Here is a 6,927-nt window from a genome sequence, read left to right as displayed (position 1 = left end):
TTGTAAATGAAATATAAGTGTAAGTAATATTATAGGTGGTTGAGAATTTCTTTTTTTTTTTTATTTATTTATGATAGTCACAGAGAGAGAGAGAGAGAGAGAGAGAGAGAGAGAGAGGCAGAGACACAGGCAGAGGGAGAAGCAGGCTCCACGCACCGGGAGCCCGACGTGGGATTCGATCCCGGGTCTCCAGGATCGCGCCCCGGGCCAAAGGCAGGCGCCAAACCGCTGCGCCACCCAGGGATCCCGGTGGTTGAGAATTTCTAACTTATAATGAGAATCTTAAGGAACACTGATTTCTTTTTTTTTTTTTTTTTTTTTTTTTATTTATGATAGTCACAGAGAGAGAGAGAGAGGCAGAGACACAGGCAGAGGGAGAAGCAGGCTCCATGCACCGGGAGCCCGACGTGGGATTCGATCCCGGGTCTCCAGGATCGCGCCCTGGGCCAAAGGCAGGCACCAAACCGCTGCACCACCCAGGGATCCCGGAACACTGATTTCAAGCCATGGATTCTAATATTTTATCACATAAGAAAAATGCAGTTCACCAGATTTCCTTGGAGGTGGAAGGTAGGGAAAATGGTATTGACAGATACATTAAAAGGAGACTTGTAAGTAGTGCTCTTAAATCTTAGGCAAAACCTCAATATCTAACATAGGCAAGCATGGATCTCCTCTCATTGAAACTAAGACCAATCCATTCTCTTGTCTTGCTTCTTATTTCCAGAGTTTAAAGGCTACTTACTTTTCTGCTCAACTCAGGAGGAAAAAACTTGTACAGGTTGGACTATGCTGATATGTGGAATTAAGTCAGAGCACTGGTAGCTGCAGGTAACTACTCAAACATGCTTATTATTATTGTTGTTGCTGTTATGTTTACATGGAGGTCCAGGAGAAGACTGATTACTCAGTCGTGACAGTGTTGGGTCTCATGATTTTAAGCAAATAGCTTTGACTTTCAAAGTCTCAGCAACATATTTAAAATGGAGGTTCTGAGCTAAGCTGAGAGCTTCCCTGTCACCCCAGTTATATTGTTCTATGAATCCACTAGCGATAGTAATATTTTAACCCTTTGGAAATATTCATTTTTTTAAAAAAAAACCAGCATTTTTAAGAGAATGATCCTCTAGTGGAATTAAAACAATATGATATATTGAAACAATGTATTCATGAAATAAAATATAAATGAAATTTGGGGATTTGTGTAATACATTGTGTAATGTTTTGTGTAGGGAGACTGCTATGTAGATAAGGTCTGCCTAGAATCTTCTTATAGTCAGAGCTCATGTTCTTAACTGCATTCTTCGCTATTTAATGTTAATAAATAACCCACACCAGTTTCCTAAATTTCTTCTTCTCCTGTCCTTGTGTGTCTGTATCTGTTTCTATCTTTGTATCTGTTTGTCTCTTGCCCTTCTGTCTCTCAACAGATAACTAGGCTGGAGGGCAGAGGTTGGGTAAGCAAGATGCTTTACTTTATCTGACAATACTTTAAAACGTTTTTCTAATTAGGCATACCTTTCAATCCAAATGTGTTTATTCTGATAGAGAATTTATCACTTATTTGCATTACTAAGTCTTCAAGGAAAAGAAGCTACATTATTTGTGTTTAACTACTTAATGTCTCTGCTATGATTTTTTTTTCACAATTGTTTACTAAATGTCCCTGGTTTGTTTTTCCAGGCTGTCCAGAAGTCTTTGACTTTTAATTGTGGTTGCTGAGAAAAAATAGAATGGCTGGATATTTTGCTTCAGGGCCAGTCTCTGTCATTCGATTCCAATAAATGAAAATAGGCTTAATTAACAAAACAACAGTAAATACTGTCACTGTATGATTATGGACTTTTGTGTTTATTCCTTGCCATGTGGTGGGTCAGAGGTAGGCTGTGTGTAGATGTTAAACTGGAAAAACCATTGCACTTAGGTCATGACCTTGGGTTGGTCTTAGCCCTGCTAATTATTAGTTGTGTGATCCAGAGCAGCTCATTGAAAAGTGAAGATGATAGCATCTTCCATGCTATAGCATTTTAGGGATGGTGTAAAATACTATATGTAAAAGCAAGGTATAAACTCCAAAACACTGTAGAAACTTAATATTTTATTATTAATTCTTGTGACTAATAAATTTCATTTGCATATTTAAGCCTTGAACAAAATACATGTTTTTATATTGATAGAACATAGAGGATGAAAGTTTAAAATTATAATCTGTGTACCAATGAGTATAAATAATAAAAATAAACTCTTTTCTGGGGGATCGCTGGTTGGCTCAGCGGTTTAGTGCCTGCCTTCGGCCCAGGGCATGATCCTGGAGTCCCAGGGTTGAGGCCCACATCAGGCTCCCTGCATGGAGGCTGCTTCTCTCTCTGCCTGTGTCTCTGCCTCTCTCTCTCTGTATCTCTCATGAATAAATAAATAAACAAAAAAACAAATAAATAAATCTTTAAAAAAAGTCTTTTCTGTAAAAGAGCATCGAATAATGGGAAAAGCCAAAATAGAGGTTCCAGAAATAATATATTTTATCTTAGTTTGGACTGAGGTTGAAAAATATGACTTGATTTTGCTATATGTTTATGAGTTTAAAAATGTTCAACCCTCTAATATCTAATGACTTCTATGTTCAAAGTAACATTTTATTAGCTTTTAAATTAATGGCATGAAACAGACAATTATATATTTTTCTAGAAAATCAAATATATATGCAGAGAGAAAAACAGAGAGGGAGAGAGTGTGATTAAATGTATTCAACATTCTAATAGAGATGATAAAATTATACAATTTCATTTATACCTACATTAATTTTGAATGGGCAAGTGTTGTTTTTACTTTTTGTCCAGTAAAAATATTCAAAAGGAGTTTAGCCATACAAATAATTTCAATACAATATATCTTACTTTTTAGTATTGGAATTTCTATGGAAGTCAAGGAAAACTTTAATAGTATAGATTGTGGCTCTTTAACAGGTCATTCTAAACTCAAAATGTAGCTGGAATTGAGATATTTTCCAGTTGAACACATACACTGAATTCAGATGCTACTGAATTTAGTTGCATCTTAGTTTTAATATATTACTTTCCAAGAGACATTTTACAAAAAGAATTCAAACCATGAACATTTTATTGTTTTGTATAAGTACAGTTTGCATATTTTAGAATCAGATTTATTTATGTATTTATGTATTTATTATTTCATTTATTTATTCCAGAGAGAGAGCACACGAGAAAGGGAGAAGGATACAGGGCTCCATCTCAGGACCCTGTGATCATGATCTGAGCTGAAACCAAAAGTCAGACACAAGAGTCAAACCATGAAACACCCAGGCACCCTGGGAGTAGATTTATTTTTGATCAGTTTTTATATTTATTTTAATTCATAGACATCTTTCTTGTTTTCTTTTGTATGCTAAGTAATATGTTGTGAATTTTTGAGACACACTGATTTTCATTTATATCAATAGTCATGCAACTTTCAAGAGCTTTTCTTGATGACCCTATGCAGGACCTGATCATTACTTTTTGTGTCCAATGGTACTTCATCCTATCTCTATTCTAACAGTTATGAATAATTTCTATACTGTATACATGACTGTATCTTCATAGTATATTCCAAGTTTCTTGAGGGCAGAGCTGTATCTTATTGTCCTCACTATTCATGGTATCTCGATTTGGGCCTGATATTTGGTAGTTGGTCCAACAACGGTTTTGGAATAAAATAATGAAATGGGGAATAATCTTTAAAAGATTTCATGTATTGCTGTTAGAAAAACATTACTAGCTGAAGAAAGAATTCCAGCTTTCCAAAAACACATGCCTGACAAATACCAAAATCTTCATGTGTGTTAGCAACAAAGTCTTTTCATGTATTGACTCTCATGTATCTAAATACAACATGCCACCTGATATTTTTATATATAAAAGTTACTGCAGTGATCCCTGGGTGGCGCAGCAGTTTGGCGCCTGCCTTTGGCCCAGGGCGTGATCCTGGAGACCTGGGATCGAATCCCACATCAGGCTCCCGGTGCATGGAGCCTGCTTCTCTCTCTGCCTGTGTCTCTGCCTCTCTCTCTCTCTCTCTCTCTCTGTGACTATCATAAATAAATAAAAATTAAAAAAAAAGTTACTGCATATGTGTAACATATATTTCCCAGGATTGTTTGATGAAAATCCTAAAGAATTGAAGCATTGAAGAAAAATTTAGCTAAGAAAGTATTTTATAAACTGCTAAATGCTATGGAAATGTAGTACTTAATAGAAGAAATTAGTAGAAGTAATAGCAGTGAGTTATCACTGTTATTATTTTAAGTTATTCTACTGAGATATACAATACTCGCTCATATCAGCCAGGCTTCTTATCACATTCACAATATCATATTTATTATTAGTTTCATATCTGGAATACCTACTCATTCTCTTGCTTATAATGAAGTTTGCATAAACTCATTTTGTGGAATTTGTTAGCACTAACTTCGCAGGGTATTGGTCATCTTTGTCACTATTGTGTTTGACACATAGAACCCATGTTTGTCCTTTTTCTGATAGTAACAACCTAAAAATTTGTTTCAGTGTTATTGGAATTATAAAGTTTACTGCATGTACCTACCTTGGGTGTGTGAACCAAAGTAGGCCATTTCTTGTTCTTTTTTATTTATTTATTTATTTATTTATTTATTTATTTATTTATTTATTATTTAAATTCAATTTGGCAACATATAGCATAACATCCAGTGTTCATCCCACCAAGTGCCCTCCTCAGTCCTCATCACCCAGCTACCCCATCCCTCCACCGACCTCCCCTTCTGCAACCCTTTGTTTGTTTCCCAGATTTGAGCTGATTCATCTTAGTGTCTTAGACTGGCCCCCTAGTTCTCTAAATTGTGTGCTTTCTAATTTAGTTCTTTAGCTTTTTAAAAATCTTTTTGATGTACCGGGAACCTTTTCTGATAAATCTCTTGGTATAAGTTAATTTGGTTATAGGATGATAGAAAACCTTAACTGTATCTGTTAGTATTATGACTATTTTTACCTAATTAAAGGGAATGTAATTTTTAACTCCTTTTGAATACTCAACAGGCTTTCCCATTGTGTTCTCTTTTGTATGTATGTGTACTTATGTAATGCTGAGTGAATAATTTATCAATAAATGATGACTGATTCAAGTAGAAATAGCAGGAACATGAACTTTACATTTTATGGCATATTTCCTGTGGCATTTAAATTATAATATCCACCTGCATTCACACTGTTAAAGAGAATGACTCAAAGTAGCATAATTGAGAGGAAATTACTTTCACACTTCCACACTTTCCATGTTTAATAACAATCAGACATAGAATTGTTGTTTCCTAAAGTCAAAATAACTATTAGAGGTTTATGATCCAGTTCTCTTGAGTTTAGAAATGACTTAAATTTCCAACTAATAACATCACTATTTCTTTTTTGGGGGTCACAAAATCAACACAATATTTAGGTCAGATTTCTGAAGCTATCTTCTGATCAAAATGGTATCCAGTTGTGATTTCATTGTCTAGTTAGATTGTATTTTAGTTTTTGATATTTTCACGGAGAGTGTTCTATTATCTTTTTTTTTTGGCTATTACCTATGTGTATATGAGGATAAAAGTAAGCAAATTATCACCTCATAAATTATGTTAATAAATTATGAACAGAAAAGATACCAGGAAAAACAGAAATTTCATTTCTATGTATGAATTCCAAAAACAATGTGAAATTTTGCCTGAAAAATTAGGCCATATTTGGTGGCCTTTCAAATTACCTGACTTGGGAATGTTAAAAGATTTTCTTTTCTCTTTGAAAACGTGTTAAAATATGCTGCTCAACTTAAGGAGAACTTAGTGAAAAGTTCAGTGACTTTGTTTGTTGCCTGTGCCATTTTCATACTTATATTGAATTATAGCCATATTGTGTTTATTTATGTTATGATTATTAGTATCATTATTTTAAATTTGTGTCTCACTGCTTGCAGACTTCCTCTTGATTGGTACAGTGTGACAACAGGTAATAGACACAATAGCAGTAAAACAGTCATCATCACTGCTGGGATGAGAAACCCCTCCTCTTTGCTTTTTTTAACCTTCCTCAGCTGGAAAGTTTTGACATCTGCTGGTTTGGGACATGGCTGAGCAGCTGTCAGCAGTGGGGTAGCTGCTTTCAGCAGCAGTTGGCGGGATGGCAGGGTGCCAGCTTGTACCATCTGTGCGCCTGACATTTCATTCTAATTAACAGTAGGGTTAATTGTTCTGGCAGGCTCAAATGTAGTGTCTAACATTACCCCAGGGAAACATGTACAAGTGCAGGAGTGGCAGGGAGCTGGGGACAGCATCGCTAACAAACCCATCGAGGGAGAGCGGTTAACAACTACCTATGATTTTACTAGCTGGCCACATGCAATAAGGTTGAGGTATTTTTTATTCTGATGAATTATGCCAAGCCTGTAATGATGGAGAAGGAATCAAGCTTAGAAAGGCTGAGACTGCTGCCTTAGGGCAATTGTGAGGGAACAATTTGCATGTTATTACTGCATATTCATACCTAATTGTGTTAGGCTTTGCTAATAGAGCAGAATGACAGTATGAAAAATCGAGCAACTGCTTTAGAGGCAACAAAGCCAATGTTTTTTTTCTTCCTACACTATGAGTGCTGAATGATCATTTAGACATTTAGTTGCTCAATATGACAAGTCTACCATTTGTTAGCTTGACATATTATAATTTATAAAGCAGTATTCTAATTTTACTTTTAGTTTATTCTTCTCATTTTATACAATATTCATGATAGCAATTTGAATGGGGATATTCATAGCTATTGTGAGTAGTTGTGATTCAAATAAAACTATATTTTGTATGAAGCATTACCATTGTTTTATGATGTATTAATTTTAATGTTTAAATAGCTTTTTCATATGTTAATA

General features: G+C 35.1%; 1 long non-coding RNA gene across 1 annotated transcript; it reads left to right on the top strand.

The window, feature by feature from the left end:
- The first annotated feature begins 348 nt into the window (after positions 1 to 348).
- On the top strand, positions 349 to 1,877 carry LOC129505380 (uncharacterized). The gene is made up of 3 exons (XR_008663515.1): positions 349 to 570; positions 728 to 831; positions 1,684 to 1,877. It is a non-coding gene; the product is annotated as an uncharacterized LOC129505380 (long non-coding RNA).
- The last annotated feature ends 5,050 nt before the right edge of the window (positions 1,878 to 6,927 follow it).

The sequence above is a fragment of the Nyctereutes procyonoides genome, unplaced genomic scaffold (assembly GCF_905146905.1).
Source record: "Nyctereutes procyonoides isolate TBG_1078 unplaced genomic scaffold, NYPRO_anot_genome, whole genome shotgun sequence".
NCBI lineage: Eukaryota > Metazoa > Chordata > Mammalia > Carnivora > Canidae > Nyctereutes > Nyctereutes procyonoides.
This window is presented reverse-complemented; position numbering and strand designations above follow the sequence as displayed.